The 25,549-nt window shown below is 40.0% G+C and overlaps 1 protein-coding gene across 8 annotated transcripts in view; it reads left to right on the top strand.

Annotated features, from left to right (window-relative positions):
* The window catches only part of MECOM (MDS1 and EVI1 complex locus), a 541,277-nt gene that overhangs the window by 440,120 nt on the left and 75,608 nt on the right, over positions 1-25,549 (top strand). The window contains exon 1 of one of the 8 annotated variants that reach the window (XM_039337489.1): positions 24,211-24,359. The exons of the other annotated variants lie outside the window; for them this stretch is intronic. The gene's annotated coding sequence lies outside the window, so the exon portion shown is untranslated. Of the gene's footprint in view, positions 1-24,210; positions 24,360-25,549 lie in introns of those variants that run through there. 8 annotated transcript variants of the gene reach the window in all.

Below are 25,549 nucleotides of genomic sequence, written 5' to 3'. Positions count from 1 at the left end.
CTTATTTCATTCAGTTGCTGATTCAATTTGACTAATGAGACTCATATTGTAGTACCTTCGTGTTTAATAAAAGCCATCATGAAATACGTTAAAATAATGCGTTTTATAAATACCTTGGATATCAAATTATCATAAATAAGTATCTGGATGAACAGATATTAATATAAATTATCTGATTTTGTAAGTTGTCTTTGTTACTGGGAAAAAAAGACAAATATTTCTGGTTTTTTCTATTTTTTCAATAAAAGTACCTGAATTGAACTCATAATTCCTCCGCTAAAATTCTCAATTTTAGAAACTTTGGAAGATTTTTATTAAAAAATAATTATAGGGACTTTTATTTTTTGTTAGTAGGAATGTTTTTCTATCTTTCATTATATATTTTCTCATATCTTACAATAGAAGCAAGGGCTAAACAAGTCCTTAAAACTGTTAATCCTCTTTTTGGGAATATTCATTCTTTATTTTCAAGCCTATAGTCCAATTATCAGAAGACAGATGTACAGCAATAACTCCTATTGTGAAACAGAGTAGTGACATATACATAACAGAGTCATTAATATATCTAAGATGGAGGTTCTTTCTAATCCAACCAAGATATAGGTAGTCATTGATTTACAACAGTTCTTTTAGTGACAATTCAAAGTTACAATGGCACTGAAAAAAGTGTCTTAGACCGTTTTTCACACTTAAGGCCTTTGCAGCATCCCCACAGTCACATGAAAAAAATTCAGAAGCTTGGCAACTGCTTCATATTTATGACGGTTACAATGTCCCGGAGACATGTGATCGCCTTTTGCAACCTTCTGACAAACAAAGTCAATGGGGAAGCCAGATTCATTTAGTAACCATGTTCCTAACTTAACAACTGCCATGATTCACTTAACCAACGTGCCAAGAAAGATCGTAAAATTCACTTAACAAATGTCTCACTTAGAAACAGAAATTTGGGGCTCAATTGTGGTCGTAGGTTGAGGATTACCTGTAGTGTGATCTGTCAAGAAATGAATCCTGGGGTCTAGAAAAGGCAGACCTTCCCGACCTCTCTCTGTCCCTGACCAACCAGGTTACTTCAGTCTTCAGTTCATGACCCATTATATTTTATGTTGAATCTGTCTACACTGGTTTGTAGGAAAGTTATGGATGGGACGACAAGAAGGAGAGAAAATTCAAGAGGTCTGTAATCATGCAATCAAAGCCTGATCTCTTTTTATATACAAGGAGCTGTAGTAAAGAGATATGATCATTGTCTTGAATTTTTTGACATTCCTCATGTGTCCTTGCTGGTTCAAATCAAAATTTAGGACATTTTCTACCTCAAATGTCATGAGCTACAGAATGAGCAATGCCTATGGTGAACTCGTGGTCATGATATATTCAATGTTGCATATGAATTTCTGGGAATTCCGCAGGGATCATTAAGCCTTAGACTTATGCATATTATTATGTTGTTTTGCTCTTTGCGTTTGTTTCTGGGTCAACCTTTTACACTTTTCCTCCAGGCATTTTATTCCCAGGGTGGGGGAGGGAAACCCATGGTCTGAGAATTCTTATCAGAGTCAGGAGCAGGACCTATGCTTTCCTCCTCCTAAGTCCTCTAAACCCTACACCACCGTCACATACCCAGCCTGCTTGACAATAAGGATTGTATAGATTTTTGCAAGCAGATCTTTGGGGAATATGAGCTGAGGACTTGGGTGTCCAAACAGAAACCTTGATGTTGGGAATACAGCCCCACCCTGAACTTGTGAAAGATTTCACATGGATAGTTCACCCAGCTTTGTGTCGGCCTTAAGAGTCTCTCGTAGATATCCCCAGAGACTTTAGTGCAGCTATTAAATTGGTGAATAGTTTTCCGCCCTCCACCCCCTATCTCCCACCTCCAAGCATGACTTCATTAAGCAAGTACCAAGATACCATCTTGTCCTTTGTGTTTGCGCTAGATGACATTTTAGTCTTTCTCATGAAACCAGGCAGGCGTGCTCTGGTTCCAGACGAGAATAGAACACCGGGTGCACTTGGTCTGTCTCTGCCCCCACTCTGGTCTGTTTGCTGAGATAAACATCAGATAAGACAGAGGAAGTTGGACCGAGCAAGGGAAACCAGCAGCTACTTTAACTTCTCTTGCTGGATGGAATAATGCTGGAAAGAAAATTCTTTCTGAGTGCCAAATGAACTGCTAATATTCAGACACTTCATTCCTTTGTTTTTTTTTTCCCCTCTTCCACCACTAAGAAGAGAAAGAAGGGAAATCAGACAAGGAGGAAAGATAGAGTCTTGTTGGCTGTAAGAAATATTCCACATTGGCAGTCTTTGCTAAGACAACTTCAAGGGCAGTTTTACCAAAAAGGCAGGCAAGCTATTGAAATGTTCAGATACCCTCTGTGGGCAAAGGGGATTGCCAGAATAGGACAAATTGTATGATCAAAGTCTTAAAATCTTAAGATGGACATGGAAGGGTTGTGGGATGAAAAAACAAAAAACGACAAAGTAATGATTGATTCCCCATTTGAAAATATGTCATTGAGTTTTTGCTTGAAATCAGCAGCATCATTAGGTACGATATACTCTGCCATGGATCATACAACACACCAATCCAGTCTTTGAGTTTGCTTGCTTTTGAGTTAGTGTGTTGTGAAAACTCTACCAACTTGACTTATTAATTAACCAAAATTAAAAGAAATTAAGGTTTGCTTTAATATGCAAACCGAATTGTGGATTATTGGGTGTGAAACAAAAATAGAAAATGTGCAATTTTTTTTACATAAAGCTGGAAATAATTCAACGCCATGTACTGATTTACTATGTATGTGTCTCTAATAGGGTGGAGTAAAATATATAGAACACAGCAGTTAGGTGTGTTTAAAGGTGCATGTATTGCTTAGATTCTGGGAGATCAGTTGAATAGCCACACAATTTCAGATTCAAACATTTGCAATGTAAAATGATTAGAAAATTTTCTTGTATTTTTAAATATTATAATTGGTGATACTACAATATGCAACAGTCATATGTAGTTGGAAAACAAAGAATTCTTTTTTAAATATGGAATTCAGCTAATAATCTTGGGCAAAACCCTGTGGTATTTTTGTGTGGGCATCATGTCAGGGAACACCAATTTAGTTTCTCATTCTGTCTGTCTGTATCTTTGATACCTTGTTTGCAAAGGGAGGGAGGGAGGGAGAGAGGAAGAACAGGTCTGATTGTATGGGAAAGTGGAGTCTAAAACAAGTGTATGACTTGCCATGCAATCAAAAAATGTTGAAATATTATCTATAGAGGAAACGCTTCCATGTATCAAGATTTCATAGATTAAATACAGTCTGAAATAACCTCCATTATGTGGTATTTTCCATGTGATAAAATACAACTTCTATAATTCCCAACTGATATTGAAAATCTGGTTAAGGCACCAGGCAAGGAACCGGGAGACTGTAAATTCTAATCTCACTGACTTTGGGGCAGTCACTCTTTCTCAGCCCAACTGACCTCACAGGATTGTTGTGTGGGAAAATATGAAGAGGAAATAGTATTATGTATATTTGCCACCTTGACTAATTTATAAAAATAACAAAGAGATAAAAAAAAAAATTTGACCACAAAAAAGGGAGGAAAGATTGCCTTATGGTTGTGTGAATTTGTTTTAAAAAAACATATCCAGAAGCTCTCTTTAAAATGTGTCTGAAAACAATGTTTTGTTTTGTTTTGCTTTGTCTTTTATTGGATAATCTCTGACTAAATCTGTATTTAAGGCCAGAGTGTAAAAAACACATTAACAGGAGAAATGCAGCTAATAATGTAATATAAATCTACAAAAAGAACAAATGTTTTTCCTCTCAAACACTTCGTATTTGGCAGCCTTTGGAAAACTTCTATGTAAACATTTTTCCCCAAAAAAACCTCCCAAGTATATTACAGCAATTTTTGCCTCAGGCTCCAATCAACACAGTTATTATTGCATTTAGAAAGAAGCAAGAAAGAACATATGGTTATTTGTCTGACTCTTGTGCTTCCTTTAACTTTACGTTCTTGAAAGGCCATAAAATAGTGAAATAAAAAAGTCATGGATATGTAGTTTTGTTAACTTCATCTTCTGAACATTAAACATCATGTTTCAAATTTCTTATGGTATATAAAACCGCTTGGTTTTGCTGTATCATGTGTACTTGACTTCAAAAATATAAAAGAACCAGCTTAGTAGATGTAATAGGTGTGTAATACACTCTTTAGATCTTTTGCATTTTGTACAGCTTCGTCCAGTTCCCAAAGGTGCTTTTAACATGATATCTATATGGCTAGTTCTGAAGTCATTTGTTTCTTTGCATGGTGACACAAAACTGGCATTAATTAGAAAGTATAGACTATGTTGGTTGACAGCTGTTGAGGTTATTTAGTATTGTTGCAGATATTCTTCCATCACTAAAACATACGAAAAACGGTTGCAGGAATTGGGTATGTCTAGTTTATTGAAAAAAAGGACTAGGGGTGACATGATAGCAGTGTTCCAATATCAAAGAAGAAGACCTGCGAAGGACTGAAAGCAGAACAAGAAACAATGGATGGAAACTAATCAAGGAGGCAACTAACGTAGAACTAAGGAGCAATTTCCTGACAGTCAGAATGACTTACTTCCAGAAGTTGTGGGTGCTCCAACACTGGAGGTTTTTAAGTGATTGGACAACCATTCTTCTGAATAGTATTTCCTATCTGAGCAGGGGGTTGGACTACAAGACCTCCAAGGTCCCTTCCATCTCTGTTATTCTATTACTCTAAACTAATCACTTAAGACTCAAATAGTGGTATGATACTGTCATGATAGTGATAGATGTGTGGACTTCAACTCCCAGAATTCCCAGTCAGTGGCCAAAGTTGAGAAACACTACTGTATATTTTTCATAGATATTTAGAAGCTGATAGTTTCTAGGCAATTTTTAGCATGTGCAGAGATCATGATTTAGGATCAGCATTGGAAATCTTTGGCTTATGAGTAAAACCTATAGAAATACATATGCTGATAATTACGCTCTTGTCCTGAATAATTCCAAGAATTTTTTTTAAAAAATTGCCATTGGAAAAGGATTGAGAGGTTAAAGTTAGCTAGATAAAACTTGATATTCCAAAGAGATTTCATTTACATCTCATTGTGACTCGGATACACTCTCAGATTGCCTTTGACGTCAGCAAGTCTTAGGTGTAAATAAATGTGTTTGACCTCTGAAAGGCAAATATTTGGTAAAGAAAATAAAGCTAATCTTTAAGAAACAGAGAATAGACATTTGATTTCAAGTGCCTAAGTAAATTCTGGCTATACTTCAAGGTGGTGGGAAAGATTTGATAAATAAACTCTTATGAGAGACTGTAAAGTGCTGGGCAGATATGAATCAAAATTATAAAATCAATATATATATATATATATATATATATATATATATATATATATATATATATATATATATATATATATATATATATATATTGATCTTTATATATCTTGTGAATAACCATGCTTAGATGCTGAAAATTAACTTGTCCATTGCTCAAGAGTTAATGGAAATAACTCTAAGCAGAAAAGGCTCATTATAGCTCATTGGTAAGATTATTTAATGGGCCAGAGATTAAAAGAACTTGCCCTTTGAAAACAAAGTGGCAGTGACTAAATATGTCTGTACTTCAAAAAAGGGACAATTCTCTCTCTATTGCTTGACCTCTATCTCTTAGCAACATCACCACTGCACATGCTGGATGAGTTGCACTGAATTGTAGTTCAATAATTTCTGCAAGATGACAAGTGCCCCACTTCTGTTCGCAGAGCTAGATGGACAGCGATGGTGATGAGGAAAAAATATTTTAGATTGACTGTTTTGTGATGATAAACAAAAGGAGCTCTAAGTACAATTAAAAATATATGGTTGAAATTATGACTCCTAGTAGAATCCCAATGAGTGAAAGTGAATAATGCTTGTAATCCTCAGAAAATGCATTTGAATAAAGAATGCTGTTTGTTTCTAGGTTGGTTTCAGATCTGATAATGGTAACTTGAAAGCTCACTGAAGTGGTCCTTACTGTTTGGTTAAGCACTCAGTGCCAAGTGTATATATTTATTTTATAGACTTAAACTAAAATCCATCTTGGATTGGAGCTCTCTGAATAAAGTTTTAGAGATAAGTAATAGCAGATTTTCATTCTCCTCCAAAATAAAATTCTTATTATTTACAACCATCTCATGGACATTACAACTTCTGTTTATGTCTCTATTTACTTACTGCACCTCAGATGGAAAGTCCCTAGACCAACTTAATCAATTGTTATGCCACCCATCTTACGATCAAGGCACTTTGGATGGCTTATATAGATAATTTATCAATCAATACAGATTAATTTACATAGACCATTGCTAGCCAGGACATGATGATTTAAAAAAAATACATAAAAAGGAAAAGGAATAGACTGGTTAAAAAAGAACAATAAAATGCATACATCCTTAGTATTACAACAATTTTATAATAATCACAATTCTTTTTGTTCACTTGAATTTGAAAGGATTTGAAACACAACCATAGCACCAATCCTACTGCCTCTAGTGTTCAACATATTTATCATGAAGTCTGAAAAAAAGCTAGCCAAACTATTTTGAGTCTTAATAAAGCTAAGATCCTGCATTATATGTACTCATATCCAAGTGACTCTCTGTGTGTGTATGTATGTGTATGTATTTAAGTTCCTATTGAGCACTTGAAAGTTGGAGAGAAATGAGGAACTTCAGTGTGTCTGAAGGCAAGTCTCTTGCAAACTGTCCAATGTCCAGATGAACACACTGAACAGGAACAGATATAATCCAGCTGTAATATTGCAATATACCCCAAAAGCTGCTGTTGTTGATTTCATGACTCTTTACTTGTGGAGATTCTCATCTAGATCACAGTTGTCTTAAAGATGCTTATTTTCTTCAAAAGGAACTGATGAAGCTTCTTGGATGAGAAGCAAAATGTTTTCTTCTTCTTCCTCAAGGGAAAAACAATCCAGTTGCATTTTGAAAAAAAAAAAACACATCTGAGACTCTTTGGAATAGAAACAGTTCAAAAAGAAAAGCCCTAGATTGTGGTATAACTGTATAGTGTTGGCCCATGTTTAGAACCTTACTTTCTTTCAATAGTTAAAGGATCTGGCGTGCTAAAAGAAATCTTTAGAATTCATAACATAAATTAAGAGCAACGAAGCTTCAACGTATGAAAATTGTTATTTGGAAAAAAAGGGGGGGACTAGTGCAGACATGCTGTTCCTGATGTGGTATAGTTCTTTAAGTCCCATCTTCAGATTCGCTGAACAGGAAAGTGGTTAGAAAACCCGCCCCCATCAGAAACTCCCAGAATTGGAAAACCGATAAATCAAGCAAAATTGTATGGCGTATTTTTCAGACATGAAGCTTCTCTTCATTGCATCGTAGCCCACATGAGGCTGCTAATGCTGCTTCTGCCAGCAGTAATGGGTGACTGCAGGCCAGCACCTGAAGCTAAATAGGATGGATATATTGATGAGATGTGCTTTGGCTTCAGCCTTCATTTTCAGGTTGCAAATCATTTTTGCATCATTAATATTGATGCATTTCTTGTTTCTTGGAGATATTTTCTTTATGAATCATATGAAATCTGCAACATGACTTGTGTATAAAAATATGAAAAGAGTTCCCTGCAGTCCTGCCGTTCTCCCTTCTCTTCTCCAAACATACACACACACCTTGGCATGGCTTCACTCATATCTCCTTACTTGCCATCAGTAAAATCCTGGAAGAAAAATAAGAATATAGAAAGGAACTAAATCTTAGAGTGAAAAATAGTATTAGCCAATGAGCCATAATGGTAATACTAGTACAGTTACTTTTAGAAGAGACGAAAGAGAAGAACATTGAATACATTGAACGGCTCTGGGTTGGAATGGATAAATGTAACTCAGAAAAATCCTAAGATTCTCTTGAAATAGGCAAAAAGAAGTGTAGATAACTCCCTTGGGACTAAACTCATAATGTAAGGAATGTTAATGAATTTAAAACATGCCCCATGGCACAATTTATTTATTTTCTGCTTCGTGCATTTTCAATTTTAGGCATTTTTAACTGTTTACTCCAAAATTCAGTACGAAGGCAGAATCACCTGAAATATTCTCAGAGAAGGTCCATTACTGCTCTCCTTAGCTTTTTAAAAATATATTTTTATTAAAAGTTTTTTTCTGAATATAAAATAGAAATAGAAATAAAGACAATGGAAAAGGGGAAAGAAAAGGGGATCGAAGGAATAAAGTAAGGGAAGATGGAAAAAGAAAAAAGTAGCTTCCAAATAAAGTTATACTATCAACTTTTTACTTATATCAAATAGTAACTACTAGCAGTTAATATTAGCAACTAATATTAGTAAATACTACTAGCTTTAGTATTAGTATTAATATTAGTAACTACTAATTTTTATAATAGTAACCCATTTCATTGTAAAAACCCAAAGTCAAAATTTCAATTTTTTTCTCTTTCATTCTGAAAATCCAGAAGCATTTTCCAAGTAACCACAAACTATTTCCATTCTTGTCTCTTTTTAGTGCAGCCAACTTCACACCCTCCACCAGTTCTATCATCATTTTAATCCAATCCTCCATTGTGGGAGTTAACGCTTCTTTCCATTTCTGGAATGGGATTCTTACAACTGTCAACATATATAGCAACAAAGTTCTATTCCCCCCCCCCTTCCCCAATTTCTTTATCTAATTATTGTAGAAGTAAAGTTTTCAGTTTCCATTGTAAGTCCATTTCTAATATCTTCTGAATTAAACCATGAATCTGTTCCCAATATTTCTTTGCCTTATCACATGTCCACCACATATGATAAAAAGTACCTCCTTGCACTTACATTTCCAACAAACATTCAAAACACCCTTTTACATTTTTGATAATTTATCTGGCATTAAATACCACCAGTACATCATTTCTATAGAAGTTTTCCTTAAGGTTATAACTCAATGTAAAGTTCAGTCCTATGTTGGTGTTATTGTTGTTCAGTTGCCAAGTCATGTCCAAAGCTTCATGACCACCAGCCCTCTCTGTCCTCCACTGTCTCCTGGGGTTTGCCTATATTCATGTTCATTGTGTTAATCACACTATCAAGCCATCTCATCCTCTGCTGTTCCCTTCTCCTTTTCCTTCGATCTTTCCCACCATCAGGGTCTTTTCCAATGAGTCCTCTCTTCTCTTTTGATGGTCAAAATGTTTGAGCTTCAGCTTCAGTATCTGTCCTTCCAAAGAATAGCCAAGGTTGATTTCCTTTAGGATTGACTGATTTGATTTCCTTGCAGTTCAAGGGACTCTCAAGAGTCTTCTCCAACACCACAATTCGAAAGTATCAATTCTTCGACATTCAAGCCTTTAGTCCATATATTTTCCCAACTGCACTTCTACTCATACAACTTAATGAGCTAGTATTTTAAAGTTTCCATCTAGCAAACAGACTACTTAGCATATAAAAATAAACAATGTACTGAAAGAACAAATGTCATACTATTCCTATTCCTTAATATTGAGTTAGCAGTATCTCCCTATCTGTACTGCTAAGGATAGTTTGTCCATATCCTTAGATGACATTTTAGCCAATATGACTGCCCCTGTAGGACCTGGAATAAGACAGAGTGACTGGTCTTGTTTGGGTGAACTTATAGTTAAGGAAAATACAATCCGGTTTATAGTCAAGTCTAGTGTGAACTGATACTCGGTTTGTTTACTCACAAAAAGTTGCTGTGGTCCAGAAGGATAAGGGGGAGGGAGTCCAATTTCTCTGGGAGTGGAAGTAGATTTGAATGTTTTGTGTCCAAGAAAATCCATGGTGTGTTATATATCAGCTCAAATGAAGTATTACAATTCTCTTTGGGGGGGGGGGAGAATGTGGCAGGTCTAGAAAGATTGCACTTACAGTAGCTGTGCACTTTCTTCCAGGTTTGTTTAATTTTTAAAGAGCCTTATGCACATCATCCTCTTTGCAGAAAGTATATTACCTTCTTCAGTACTTCTTGGAATGATAAACATAATCACATAAACAGCATGTGATTACATTACATGGTCTGTCCAGGAAGAGCTGGACAAAGGAAAAATCTCCATGCAAAGAACCCAGAGCTTCTGTAACCACGCTATTGGTTATTTTGGTCTTTTTTGGGATCCAATGGCCACCTTGTACATTTTTTTAAAAGGGGAAAATAACAATAGCAATAGCACTTAGACATATATACCACTTCACAGTGCTTTACAGCACTCTCTGAGAGGTTTAAAATTACATATTGCCCCAATTATTTGGTCCTCATTTTACTGACCTTGGAAGGATGGAAAGTTGAGACAACCGTGAGCTGGTGAGAATCGAACTGCCGAACTGCTGACAGTCAGCAGTCAGCAGAACTAGCTTGCAGTACTGCATTCTAATCACTGCACCACCATGGTTCTTTTATCCCCATCTCCACATTCATGACCCCAGTTCTTGGGGAGCGGGGGGCTCTCTAATTTTTTTTAAGTCTGAAAAAAATAAATAGACTGAAAACTCCACTACCAAAGCAGACACAAAAACCGAGTAGATTTTTGAACAACCTCCCATCCCTAAAGATTGAATCACATATACCCCCAATCCAGCAGTTTGGCCTAGTGGTTAAGTCACCCCAGCTACAAAGCCAGAGACTGTGAGTTCAAGCCCGCCTTAGCCATGAAGGTCAGCTGAATGACTTTGGGCAGTCACCCTCTCTCAGCCCAACACACCTCCCAGAGTTGTGTTATGGGGGAAGAAGATGTGTGGGATATGTTCTCCACCTTGAGTTGTATGTAAAATTAATAAAGGTGGGATACAAATAAATAAATGAATAAAATTAAAGTAAAATGCAGAAAGGTGGAACCTTAGACATGGTAACAATTCGGTATTGGTGAGGCCAACATACCACTTGTCAGTGTGAAATTTGGGGCTTGTTTGTTCTCAAGAATACCTAGCTGATAAAAGTTTTAGCTCACACAACTGACTTAACAAATCTGCAACAATGCCGCTCATATTTCACTGCTAAATATAAATTATATTTAGCACCATTGTCACAACTTGGCTGTGAGGTCATAATTCTGCAGACAAGGCTGATCCTTATGTTGCCTTTAGCAAGGCTTTTTATCAAGTTTTAGGCCACAGCCTCTATGGCAAAGAATTAATCATTATAATTAAAATTCTCTCTAGAAAAGAATTGGATGGCTCTATTTCCCTGAAAGAAGATTTGGTTTATGGGCAAGAGAATGCCTTTGTTATGGTTTATGTCTTTGTTACTGACCTTAATCTATTTCCAATATAATTTCCAATAACTCTGAACTTAATGTCTTTTTATTATCAATCCACCGAGTCAGAGTAAAAGTAACTTTGCTGTCGAATTGTTTGAAAAGGTAGAAATGAGCTTCCTGCCAATATTTGACTCACAATGCAAACATTTTGTGGATATTCCCTGAAAAACTGAAATGGATTTCCAAGTTTCAGAAAGCACCAATCTATATTTAGGAAGCACATCTACCATTTTAAAAGGAACAGCTGAAAATGCTAAAGGAAGTATTTGACTTTTGTTGAATGATAAATGGATCTTTGGGTTATATAAAAACCACAGATCTCCAAGAAAAATTAACTACATGAAGAATTAGGCATGAATGATCAACTGTTCCCAGGCTTTCTTAGCCTTGAGTAGGTAAACATCCATTTCTTCACTGTGATTTTTTTTTTCAAAGTATAATTCCAATGTTTATGAAACATCTTCTTTCATAAAAGTTAGTGCTACCTAAATATATTATAATATAAAATGTAAGCTTTGTTTTCATGACTTTTGAGGCTGTGTTTGAAATATGAAATGAAAAACCAAATTGAAATCATTCTGTAGACTGATTCACACAATCATGTTTTCAATCAGAAGCTTTCAGAGGCCACCTTTTTTAAATGGGATCAAACATGTAGTAAATATTAAATGGATAAAGCTCTGTCATTCCTTTGGAGAGAGCAGGCATTTTTCATTACTTTCCCTGTTGTGAGACAAGAGTATCTGGGCTGCAAAAATCTGGGTGGCTTCTAGATAACAGGAAGGCATTAGAATTTTATGGATTTGTTAGTCTTAACTGGGGGACAGGGATGAATTTTAAAATGTTTTAAATCTATTTAGGAGCTTAAATTGGAGTTTTTGTGTATTTCCTTTGTTGAAACAGTAGGAAACAATGTTGGGTGGTCGTAGAGTGCTCTGAAGACTACAAGAAGGTGACATTTTGGAGTTGCAATAGAAATGTGGATGGCACAGGTGTTTTAGATGTAGATTGTGTAGTAAAGCAACAAGGAGCTAACCACATTTCCTGCATCACCTATTCGATTATCTGCTGGATGAGGCACTTCATATGTGAGCCACTAACTAGGGCAGTGGTGGCGAACCTATGGCACGAGTGCCAGAGGTGGCACTCAGAGCCCTCTCTGTGGGCATGCGCACTATTGCCCCAGTCCTAGGCTTTCAGCTGGGTTTTATAAAACCTTTTTACTTTGGGCTCCACTGCCGTGTACAAAAAAAAAAAGGTTCAATCAATCAGTCAATTTCAACTTCTCGCGGGAAAAAAAATCTTGCAAAGTTGGAATTGATTGATTGAACTTTTTAGTCCCACCCAGTCTGCTGTTACCACCGCAGCCACGCCCACCCAATGGGCCACAGCCACCCAATGGGCCACACCTACCTGGCACCAGACAATGCATAAGTGGATTTTGGGCTGCAGTTGGGGCACTCGGTCTCTAAAAGGTTCACAGTAGGCTTAATTCTTGAAGATTTCCCAATTACATCCATAGAGTAGCTTTCTGAATCAGACTTGTGTCTGCTTATCATCCGAACCAGACAAGGCCAGGTGACAAAGACTATGCATATATAGATATACTCCGAACATTAATTTAAGGTCATTTTAAGGAGTCCACAACAGACTAACAGAGTTGGAAGGGACCTTGGAGGTCATCTAATCCAACCACCTGCTCAAGCAGGAAACCCTATACCATTTCAGACAAATGGCTATCCAATCTCCTTTTAATAATCTCCAGTGAGGGAGCACCCACAATTTCTGGAAGTAAGCCATTCCACTGATTAATTGTTCTAATTGTCAAGAAATTTCTCCTTATTTCTAGGTTGGTCCTCTCCTTGTTTAGTTTCTATCCACTGCTTCTTATTCTGTCTTCAGGTGCTTTGGAGAATAGGTTGACCCTTGCTTCTTTGTGGTAGCTCTTAGATATTGGAACACTGCTACCATTTCATCTCACTGCTTCTTTTCATTAAACTATACATACCGAGTTCCTGCAACTGTTCTTCATATGTTTTAGCCTCAAGTCCTCTAATCATCTTTGTTACTCTTCTTTGCACACTTTCTCAACATCCTTTTTATATGGTGATGACCAAAACTGAATGCAATATTCCAAGTGTGGTCTTAACAACGCATTATAAAGTGATACTAACACTTCATGTGCTCCTGATTCTATCCCCTGTTAATGCAATCTAGGACTGTGCTAGCTTTCTTTTGGCAACTGCGGCATATTGCTGACTCATATTTAAGTGACTGTATCCTAGGATTCTCACTTCCCCCAGTTACTACTATTGAGTCAAGTACCAGCTATTCTGTACCTGTGCATTTGGTTTTTGCCTAAGTGCAGAACCTTACTTTTCTCACCATTGAATTTCATTTGTAGATAGGGACCGGTATTCAAGTTTGTTGAGATCCATCTGGATCTTGAGCTATCTTCAGAGATGTTGACTATTCCTGCCAGTTTGGTGACATCTGCAAATTTGATGAGGTCTCCTTCTATCTCCTTATCTAAATCATTTATGAAGATACAATTTCTACTTTGGGGGGGAATTTCCCACAATTTCCACTTGTTCATCAGAAACTAAGGAAATTATCCTTTAAGTTATGCATCTTAAATTATGTACTGTAAAAACTGAAGGCTCGTGGTATGCATTGATTTTTTTTCATCCCAGATATGCTTAGAGAGTCAGACCCTTTAGTTTTCCCACATGTTCAGGTCTTCATCTCTAGAGCTATGACTTTCTTCTGCTCACTTTTGAAGAATGGCAGGAATGCATAGCAATGCATTATCTGTGCTGACCTCTCATCTTGGAACACATTATTATTAACCATTTGGGAAAGTCAGTTTGTTCTTCTTGAATTCTGATTTATTGGATTATTATTGGAGACTGCAAGAAGTTCTCGATTTACATCCATTCGTTTAGCAACCATTTGTAGTCAAAACAACCCCTGAAAAAGTGCAGCTTCTCCATGGGCATGGGATCAAAATTTAGTTCATTTGGCAACGGCATGTATTTTACACCAGTGCAGAATCCTGGGGTCATCTGAGTACAATTTGTAACCTTTCCATCCAGCTTGCATCAAGCAAAGTCAATGAGGAAAGCCAGATTCACTTAATGACCAGGTAATTCACTTAACAACTGCAATGATTCACTTAACAATGACAAAAAAGGTTGCAAAATTAGGCAACACTCACTCAATAATAACCTCCTTGCTTAGCCATGGAAATTTTGGTCTCAGGTGTGATTATAGATCAAGGACTACCACTACAGATGCAGGCTGCATATGCTTATTGGTTTTTTTTTTCTTTTATTATTTTAGCAAACTCTGTATGGCAAGTTTGTGTTTATTGTTTGCCTTCATTAAAACATTATGATCCTTATACTGTCACAGATGGGGGGGGAGGCAACAAAACCATCTGTGTGACATTGAGGAACTGCCATGGCTTATCCATTTGCATCAAGTGCTAGGAGCTAAGTACATAATGGCAGCATTTGCAAGACATCATGTGCATCATTGTTTTGGCATCATTGCTACCGTATTTTCCAGCATATAAGACGACTTTCTAATGCGTGGAAATCGGCGCCGAAGTCTGGGGTCATCTTATACACTGAGTCATCTTATACGCCGGAAATAATGGTAGTTTCCGGCGTATAAGACAACTTTCTAGACATGGAAATTGGCGCCGAAGTCGGGGGTCGTCTTATACGCCCAGTCGCCTTATACGTCGGAAAATATGGTACTTATGTACACTATGTTTGATTTTGGATGCCATCTTAAAAGTAGCACTACATGCGTTAAACAATACTTAAAGCAATAAAGCAACTGCTGTAAAGCAGCTCACGCAGCTGTTTGTCCCTGGTTGCCTGTATATTTCTGGGGCCGGACAGATTATATTTCTGCTAGGGTCACCAAAAAAGTGATGAAGTTCATCTCAGTCACATATAGGGAGATGTTATCTTTTAAGCAGCTGAACAAGCCTAAAAATTCAGCTACTTTAATATTTTCTATGCTTAGGCTAACACAATTTGTGAAACATATTTTTCAAATGCTTTGCACAACTCCGTAAATTATGTTAACCATGTTATCTCTTGAAACCTATTCTGATCTATTATTGAATTAGAAACATAAAATAATATTTGGGAAAAACAAAAGGTTTTACTATTTGAGTACAGTTTATTGAGTCACTTAACTCACATCAGTATTTGCAGGGGCTGGATTCTTTAGGTACCTGAAAAAAAGTCCAGAGTATGTTTTTTCCAGAATATTTTCAGCTGGAAATATTCATCTTAAAATTTGGGGGTATCACTCATTCTCTTTGCTTTTCCTTCTTTTTATTGAGGCCTCTTATGTGACAACACACACTAATTTGGAAAATGTCAGATATTTAAAAGAGATATACTGTGTTGCATGGGGGCAATTCAGATATAAAAACTCAGTGTCATGATATCTGTGTCCTGCTTCTGCTCATAGGATTCTGGTGAAAGCTTCTTATAAGTGTTTAATAAGACTTTATATAAAAAATAATGTATTGATTGAAGAGAAATGTTTTTTCAAATGGCATTAATCTTCATATTTGAAGAGAAAACTGTCACTTTCTCAGTTGGGATAACAATTGAACTTGAACTGTTAACATATATATTTGCAACTGCAGAGTAATTCCATTGGATATCTAACCCAAAGAAATCCTGTGTGCTAGAAATTTCTGCACATGTATTTTATATCTTTATGAAAACAATATGCACAATATTTACATTTTAAAAATCTGACCTGTTAATATTTTATTGTTAAAAATTTTGTACCTAGAAGAGAACATTCTTTTTATGAGTATATATAAATGATTTACCACTCAAAAGCTACTGTTAAAAGATTTCTGCTTCAAGTCACTTTTTCTTTACAAGAACAATGAATTTAACAAAACAAAACATTTTTAAATAGTTCTGTTTCTTAGACAAAGCTTTTTTTTAAGGTAGCAAAAATATATTTTCAAAAATGCCTTTTTGGGCTTTCATGCCTGTATTATAATTATTTTTATCTCCTTATTTATAGTCCTGTTTCTTGGACAAAACCTTTTGTAAGGAAGCAAAAATATTTTTTTCAAAAACACCATTTAGGGCTTTCATGCCTGTATTATTATTATTAATTCCATATTTATAGTTAAAAGCAAAAGAGAAAATGTTATCTTCTAAACAAATAATTGTTTTGCCTTTGAGTATTGTGCGAAAGTATCATTGTTTTTCTTTTAAAGCAAAACAAAAATAACTGATCCAAATCTCAAATCTCATATCCCACTTCGATAATTTGCATTTAATTATGTCAAAGAAACAAGGTAGTTGGCAACAGAGCATCAAGGGATCTGCTACTTACTAGCATATCAGATGCCTGGATAATAATGGGGTGCTAATTTTGAAAGCCTACACCACTGTCCTGGGGAAAAAAAAAAGATATTGCAGAAAATCAAGCCTCCAGCACTCTTGGCCAAGCCCAGACTGACCCCAGCAAATGAAAATAATCAAAAGTAATTAGAAGCGTGCTGGATTACTCCTCAGAGATCTAAGCGAGAGAATAAACATGCCGAAGTCCTTCGAGCCACTGCAAAGGGCCCATGTCTGAGCTGTTAGGTGCCCTGACCTTGTCCACATAAAGATGTGATTTATGAAGTGCAGGGCAGAGCAGCAGGGCTTCTGTCTTCTTCAGAAGAACCAAATTACTGAGGTGGCGATTAACATGCTTTCAGTCGGACCCATTTCCAGACCAGGGGAGATTTTTTATTATTATTATTTACAACCCCCCCCAAAAGTCTTTAATTTCCTTTGCTTTCCTTTTCTCTCTTTGGGACTGTACAGCCAAAAGAATCAACTCCAGTTCTGCAACTAAGTTAACATTCCTTAAAAAGAAGACTTAGGGGTGCACACAGATATCTAATTAGAACTAAATACGGAACGGAATATTGATCTGGCAGTTTGTCAAACAGTTTTGCTTTTTTTATCTTATCGGAATGAGTTCTTTATAGGCACAGTAAAACAGACAGATGTGCTAATGTTTTTAAAAATTAGATCGTGAGTTTTTAATTAATAACTTTGAAAAAGAGAAAAGTCACAAAGTCTTTCTTTCATTCTTTCCTTTCTCTCTCTCTCTCTCTCTTTTCTTTTTTTCTTTCTTTCTCTTTTCTCATAAACCTGTCTTATTAACCAGCTGTGAGAAAAGACAGCAAATATGTGCTACTGATCCAATGATACATTTTAAAAAAGAAATAATTATGCCATCGTCTTCTTGTCTGTCCCCTCCCCCTCCTCTGTGTCCTTTCCCCCCTTTTAGCATTGTCCCCGCAGAGCTGCTGCCCTCCCCAGGAAGCCTATTAGCAGTGGACAGTTATTTTGTCTTACTTTCCCTGCCTTTTCTTTTTTTCTTTTAACGATGTGCTGGAATGTGCTGTTTCCATAGGGTCTCCATTAGAGGAACTCTTACTTTGGGGACAGCCCTAGAGTTTAAAGGCTTAAAAGAGGCATCAGTTTACCCTCTGCTGGGAATAGCTACCAGACTGCTGTACTTATGCCTCACTGCCATTATTATGGAGGCTTATTTTAAATAAACAGTTTCTTAAAAAAAAAAATCTGGGAGTTATAGCCACTAGCTTTTTAAAAGAAATGGTGGCGCTCTGGACAAATCAGAGATAAAGAAGAATTTGAGCGTGGGTTTCTGTCTTGTTTTTGAAGCAGAAAGGAAACTTGAGTAATATGAGACATTTCTTTGCAGCTTTTATTTAGAAGATCAGAGTAGAACCAATATCACGAGCTCCTTTTCTCTGATATATTTCCAGTTTTTTACATGATATGCTAAAAGACTTACCTGAAAGCAAAGTCAATTTTCCCCCAGGTATTCCTTGGACTTTTATGAGAGAAGGGGAAAAAGTGTTTTCCTCTCATTCCATATAATCACTATGTAAAAATCAATTTGGTCTAGTGGTTAAGGCACCAGACGAGAAAGTGGAGACTGTGAGTTCAAGTCCCGCCATAGTTATGAAAGCCAGCTGCGTCACTCTCTCCCAGCCCAACCCACCTCAGAGGGTTATTATTGTGGGGAAGGCAAATTGGATACGTTCACCACTTTGAATTATTTGCAAAATAATAACGGTGAGATACAAATAAATAAATAAAAATAATTGAGGAACTCCCCAGTTCTAGTTGCAATGCTATGCAGTTCCCTAGGAATAAGACTTCTTTATATGTACAGAGGTCAAGACAGCCACAGTGCAGTTTGATGTCTATTTTTTCTGGGATTGTTGCAATTGTTTTTCCCATTGGGGAAAAAGAGGGGAGCTTTGGAACAGCAACAGAGAATGGGGAAAATTGGGAAATACGAGGAGTAAGTAATGGCTACCATCTTCTTAACAAGTGCTATACCCACAAAAGAGAGACAAGGAAAATAATCAGTTTGGGTGCTATATCACGTTATCCATAAATGTGTTGCTCTTGGATGATGATGATGATGATGATGTGGCTGAGGAATTCTGGGAGTTGAAGTCCACAAGTGTTAAAGTTGCCATGTTTGAAGACCCTTGGACTAGAGTAATAGTAGCCACCACTACTCTTTATTGGTTGTAGACAGATTATATTGCAAGAAGATGTCTGCAGTTGGAGTCTTGTCTTTGTTTAAAACAACCACTTAATTTCCATTTTACTATGAAGCTAATAGTACTGAATAGTTGTTATCATGGAATTAAATAGGAGGCAAAAAAAATAAGTTTGCTGCCTTGAGTTACTGTATATATAAAAAGGTGGGATAAAAATCTAATAGGAACAATTAATCCATTTTCTTAATTTGCTCATGCACGGAATCCTAAATTCACCTAATAGCTAGGTTTATATAACATATTAAACCACATGCACAGGTCCCTAACCCATGTTAAAGCTAGTCAAGTAGCACTGAATACATCAACTAGGTCTTTAATGCATTCCTAGCATCTATGTCTGTCATTGTCACCGCAGCATTAAAATATCCCCAAATATTTTGCAAGATATACTGTATAGTTGCCAAAGAGCCTTCTGATGGAAGCTGGGACATGCATTGTCAAAAATCTCTATTCCCTAAATGAGGGATACACAAATACTCTATTTTTGTGGAATTGCAAAATTGCTGGATTATAAATCTCACACATCCCGCCCCCCACTTCTAGGGTCTCACACAGTTCATTAGCCTACAAATTCTTTTGTCTGCCCTAAAGCCTAAAAGCACTGTTCCTCAAATTTTGCATCTGGCTGAGGAATTCTGGGAGTTGAAGTCTTATAGTTGCAAGGTTAAGAAACATTACCTTAAAGTAATCCACCACCCACCCATTTACAATATGTTTCCAAGAGATGTTGAAGAATTTCTAATTTCAAAATCTGGAGACAGAAGTCAATGCAAGTAACCATCATGGGGTAAGAAATGCTGTTATAAAATTTGCTCTAGATGTTTGTATTTTTAATACCGCTGAAGTTTACAACAAATACTAGCATATATGTAGGTGGTTGGTCTTTCATATAGAAGTCTTAAGACAGTATGGATTTCAGATCTTATGAATTCAACCATGTTGGGAATACTAATTGTCATATTTTCATTCAATGATTTTCACAGATTTGGGCAAGTATCTCCTCTCTCTTCTGGGCACGGTTGTATTGGTAACATTTTCAGTTTTGAGGAGTAGATCTTAGACGTACATGTGCAGAAGCTTCATAGATGGAGATGGTAAAGAATGATAATTTCAGAGACTGCTAAAGCTCCTGACCAGACAATCATTTTATTTCCCATACTTCTTGGATGCTACTGAAAACTAAAAGGATGAAAACTTTAAAAAAAAAAAAAAAACAACCTTACTCTATGCCCACATAGTTGGCATTCTTTAGATAAATCACCCGAACAGCTTCAATCATTTTTGGCCCTCTACTTTCCGGGCATAACTGGAACTATAGTTCAAGCACTGTGAAGAGACCAACATAGAAAAATTGCTGGGGATAACTGGAACTGTAGTCCAAGCATTGTGAAGGGATCAACACAGAGAAATTGCTGGGGATAACAGGAATGTAGTCCAAGCATTGTGAAGGGGCCAACAAAGAGAAACCCTGTGGAGGGTCTTTCTGACCTCTAATCCGTGCCCTCCTGCAAGCAACCGGGACTCAAGCTCCCCTTGTTGGAACTGGGCTTCGACTGAGCTCTTGGGCAGCGCACAGCGACCGCCTTCTCAGCGCCGCAGCCTCGAGCCAGCGCCTCAGCTGCGGGGCTCAGACGAAAAGGGAAAAGGCCGCTCGAAGCCCAGCCCGCAACGCCATCTACCGGCCGGGAGCTGCCATTGCTCCTCCTTGGCGCCTCTCTTTCCAATCCGGGGAGGGACGGAAGTTGGTGTCACGAACTCGGCGCGGTTGCTTGCCCGGGTCTCGCGGGGCAAACACCGCCGGAGCCTTTCTCCCCGCAAGCCTTGCCTTTGCGCCCGAGGGTTTTTCTTTCTTGGCCGCTTCCTCCTCCTCGCTGCGCGGCGAAAGTGCTTCTGTGCGGGGCTCAACCCACGCGGCGGCGGCGGCGGCGGCGGGGGTGTGTGGGCGAAGGGGGTGGTGGTGGTGGTGGAAGGTGTGAGTTCGGCGTCGCCCGGGTTGGAAAAGAAACCTCGGCTCTGGCCCCGATGGGGGGCTCTGGAGCCATCAGTTTCCCAGATTACTTGTATTTAATACACAATGCATCATAAAGCAAATCCCTCATTCTGACAGGGAGAAAATAGAACAGCTCAGAGCTCGAACTGCTCCAATTTATGGCTAAATTAAAAAAAAGAAGAAGAAACAGGAGAGAACGAGGCATCCCGAGTGGCAAGAAATCGAAAGAGGGAAAGCGGGGGGGGGGGCTGCAGAAGCCTCCCAAACTTCAACTCCGTTGGAAAGGTCCCAAAGGGGATTTTTTTTAAATTATTATTATTGTTGTTATCTCGGGTTACTCACCGAGGTATCTCTTCCCACTCCCCACCCCCGCCTTCCTTCCGCCCTTGGCGAGTGGGCAACAAATGCTGCCCTCTTCTCTGGCCTCCCCTTTCGGAACAATGGGCATTATCCAAAATAACAGTTCAGTGTCACCGATAACAGGCCGCGCAGACGAATTAATCAGCATCTTTTGTCACTTGTGCCACTGGTGAGCTGCCCTCTCCCACCTTCCCTTCCCTCCGACCCCTGACATTCCCTAGCTGCTTCGGGCCCTATCCACCGCCGTTTCCCCAGCTGTTGAAGGCTCTAGTCCTCCACATCTGGAGGTTCGGGGAAGCTCTTGAAAAAGAAATTCTTAGCACCCTTGGGGGAAAAAAAGCAAAAGAAGATCACCGCGGTGAGGTTCAGAGGTGAACCCCAATCCTAACCCCGCCCCAATATTTGTTGGCATCCGTATGGGTGGCAGATACTCAGCCCTGCACCTTTCTCACGGCCTCCCTTCCAACGCGAGTCTCTTCGCATGATCTGAATGGATGTCCGCGCGCGTGTAAAAGTGCAAAGCAATTCCCATTTATTGTTAACACTGATGAATTTGGATACCAGCCATCCAAATTCCCAAGTTCAGTTCGTTGGGAATCGTTCTACTTTTTTGTGGACCCCCCCCTCTTTTTTATACATATATAAAAAAACCCAGTTTGCAGTCCCACTAACTCGGTTTCCAACAGGGGAAACGAGGCAGTGTCGCGAATAGACAGTCGGAGAATGTCTGTGAGAGAGTTTGAAGTTATTACTCCGAAATCCAGGACCTTCTTCTATGTGTTTTTTTTTTCCTTTCTTTTTTCTTTTGGTAACATGAAATGCTGGCTTAATGCGCCCGTATTGTGCAAAGAACGGCAGGAGCAAAACTTGATTGTCGCCTTTAGGAAGTAAGAAAGTCTCAAGAAAAGTCGAAAATACTTCTTTCTGAAAATTTGCTTCATATGTTTCTATATGTTTCTATATGTTTCCATATGTTTATACGAAAAGCTTAATGATAATTTAGCATCGAGGATTTATAAAGATCTGAACTGCCAAACTCGCCTAAAATGCCGCTGAGCTTTTTCGCTCTAAAGGTTTTAATATAAAATGTCCTGTATTTTACGAAGTGAAAAGAGATAAAGTGAAAAATGTTGAACGCGGGACTGGCGGAGGGAGGAGGGGGGGGGAAGGCAGCCAAAACCCCGGTTAGCAAGTGTCAAATAGAAGCCTTGCAAATGCCGCTGGTGTCATTAACAGCCTTTAAAGAGGCAGGCGCGGATCACTTGCATTAAATGCGTGTAAATCGCCAGCGATTCGCTTTGCCAGTTTTGCTATTGGTTAGCCGAAGCCGCCAAACCCACGGCAATAAAAGCAGCCCCAGATTTATCAGCCTGTGCAAGTTCACCTCTTTGCTTCCTCGCTTACCGAGGCTGCTTGCTCAAAACTAAACTAAAGCGCTGTCGAGGTGCGTAAAACCCGCCTTAAATCAACAAAAGCCGGAGCGAGCCAGAGCGCTGCGTTTTCTGGAGACCACTGGAGCAGAATGAGGGGGCGATGGGACGTCTCCCCCCCCGCCCCTTTTCAGCCTTCCCTGCGGGGGAAAAAAAGAGGGCGAGGGAGGGCTCTCCCCCCCTTCCTTAACAAAAACAACAAAAAAACATCCCAGCCAAGCCAGATCTCCCGATTGGCCGCCAGTGACCTGGATGGGACTGACACGTGTCCCGGGGCCGAGCGCATCCGTAATCAGTCTGCCGGGCGAGGGCTTCTGCCTGGGCGACCTTTTTGTGACCTCTCTCGCCAGAGGAGGCGGCTGTCACTTTAAAAATTGACTGAAAGAGGAGCCTCTGTCTGGCTTCCGAGCGGCCGCGGAGGCGACGAGGTGGGGAGGGAAAAAAGATCCCTCTTCTGGGGCTCGCCCGCTCCCCCGTCCACCCCACTCGCCCCCCCACCCCACCCGGCTTCCTTCCCTCCCTCAGGAACTTCTGGTTAAAGAGGCAGCTCGCGGGGCAAAGACGCCCCTCGGCCGGCAAGGGGGGAGGGGAGAGAAGGTCCTGTCCCCAGAGCTCTTCCGAGAGCTCAGAAGCGGGGCGCAGCGCGGGGAGGAGGCACCCGGGGAACTTTCCTCCTCCTCCTCCCCCTTTTCTCCCTGGCTCACACGCTTTTCTCCTCCCTTGTGATCAAGCGGCGGCGGCGGCGGCGGCGGCGAAGTGCAAAGGAAGTTATTTTTCCCCTCACGCGCGCGCGCGGGCGCGCTCCCGCCCGCCCTCCCTCCCTCCACCTGGGTAACTTTCTGTCGACTCCACGGAGACCCGCGCGCGCGCGCGCCCCCACATCCACCCACTTCCCACTGAGAGACTCGTCCGCCCCCTCCCTCCCCTCCTCACCCCACCCCACCCCCTCAGCGCGCTCAGCCAGCCAGAGGGCACGCCGGGCGAGGGGAAGAAATTAACACGCCGGCTCGGAATCAATGGGGACAATTAAAGCGATCGCCGCGCGTCTTCTTCTCGCGCCCGCGCCCGCCCGCCTCTGACGCCGGTAGCCCCCTGTCTGAGACTCGCTTTCTCGGCGAAGAGCGCGGACCTCAACTCGCCCCCCCCCCCGAATTCTCCGCAACGTTTCCTCCTCCACTCCACGCCTCACGTCGGGCGAGGACCCTGAGAAGTTTTCAAGCGAGGCGAAGAAAGTCTCTCCCTCCCCCTGCCCGTAGCCCGCCCCAAATGCCGGAGAAGGAATTCGAGCACTTCAGGAAGCCGAGCCGGCGGGACTGCGCCGGGTTTCCTAGACGCCTTTCTTTGGCCAGCGAGGACTGCGAAAGCTCCTAGGAAGAAGGAGGGGAGGGCGCGTAAAGGCAGCTGGGGGAATCTCCTCGGGAGAGGTTGCTGACAGCTGTTTGAAGGATTGATTGGCGTTGTTATTGTTATTGTTTTGCAATCCTCTCCTTACCCCCCACACCCCCCACACCCCACTCCAGCCCTCCTTTCCGCGGAAAGGAAGGATTTGGGGGGGGGGGGAGAGAAACTTCGGACCTGCTGGGATCCGAGCTGGATAAGGTAAGACGATCGCCCGCGTCAACTCCTTAGAAGAACAAGCGGGGGGGGGAGGTGTTGTTTCCACGAGGCCCGGACACTTTCGCTCTCTTTTTCCCCGTCCGGCTGGTGGGTTTCTTTCCCCACAAATGTCACCACAAGCTTAAGATAAGAAGTTTGCTTCTTTTCCTCCGCCGCTGCCCCCCAACGGCCGATCTGCAGCCTGTTGTCATCTGTCTCTGGGGCCAAAAAGGCTTCGAAGGGTGGAAGGGGGAGGGAGAGAAGACCGAGCGAGAGGTGTGGGTCTGGGGGCAGGGAGGGGAGGGGAGGGGAGGGGGGAGATATGACGCCTGTCCATCTCCTCCCCCCACCCCCGAATCTCGGTTCTTGCTTAAGGAAGCCCACGCGGGAAATTTGGGAGCAGGTAAACCCCTACGTGGCTCCAAATTCCTCGAGCAAAAGGGGGGAAGCGCGACTGTACTATACTGTATCGCAGGTTGGTAGTCAAAGCGGTTGGTTGCAGCGACCCAGTTAAAAGTTAAGAATTAAAGGGCGCGCGGTTCTTGGAGCATTTTTCTCAGGCTTTTTTTCTTTCTTTCTTCTTCTTCTTCTTCTAACTGTGTTTTGGGGAGAAAGTTTGCAGTTCTGATTGATTTAATCCACTGGGACAGAAGGTTTCTCTTGATCTTTTGAAATAAAGAACTTGAATTAAGTGCAGGGCATGCCACGCATGAATGAAGGAAAAAAAGAAAGAGAAAGGAAATAATCAATCAGTGGCATCAGACGAAGAAGGGGAAAGGCAGAGAAAGTGAATGGTCGCGATTGGAGCCGTTTTACTTTTTCTACCAAAAAGGCACCAGTTTGTTCAAATGCAGCAACTGGAAGGGGGGGGGAGGAAGCAAACCAACCTCGAAGACCTGATCTTGAACTTTAGGCATCGGTAGTTGGTAGTTGGAATCGTGCTTCAGAAATAGTTGAGTTGAAGAGGTCTAGAAGAAAAAAATGAATTATTCAAGGTGTGAGATTAGAAGGCTTTCCTTCTTTGCATTCAATGTACTCTACTGTTGTCTAAAATTCTCTTGATTAATAGAACTTCTGAACCTTGAATGAAACTCTGAAAAGTGGGATGGGGTGGGGGCAATTCAGAGGGTGTCCTTAAGGGGAAGGATAAATGCTTGAAAAGCGGCACATCTTCTGATAACTCATCTATCCAT

Source organism: Crotalus tigris, unplaced genomic scaffold (genome assembly GCF_016545835.1).
Source record: "Crotalus tigris isolate CLP2741 ecotype Arizona unplaced genomic scaffold, ASM1654583v1 scf7180000017549.6302385, whole genome shotgun sequence".
NCBI lineage: Eukaryota > Metazoa > Chordata > Lepidosauria > Squamata > Viperidae > Crotalus > Crotalus tigris.
The sequence above is the reverse complement of the archived record's forward strand: the minus strand, read 5'-3'. Positions and strand labels throughout refer to the sequence as shown.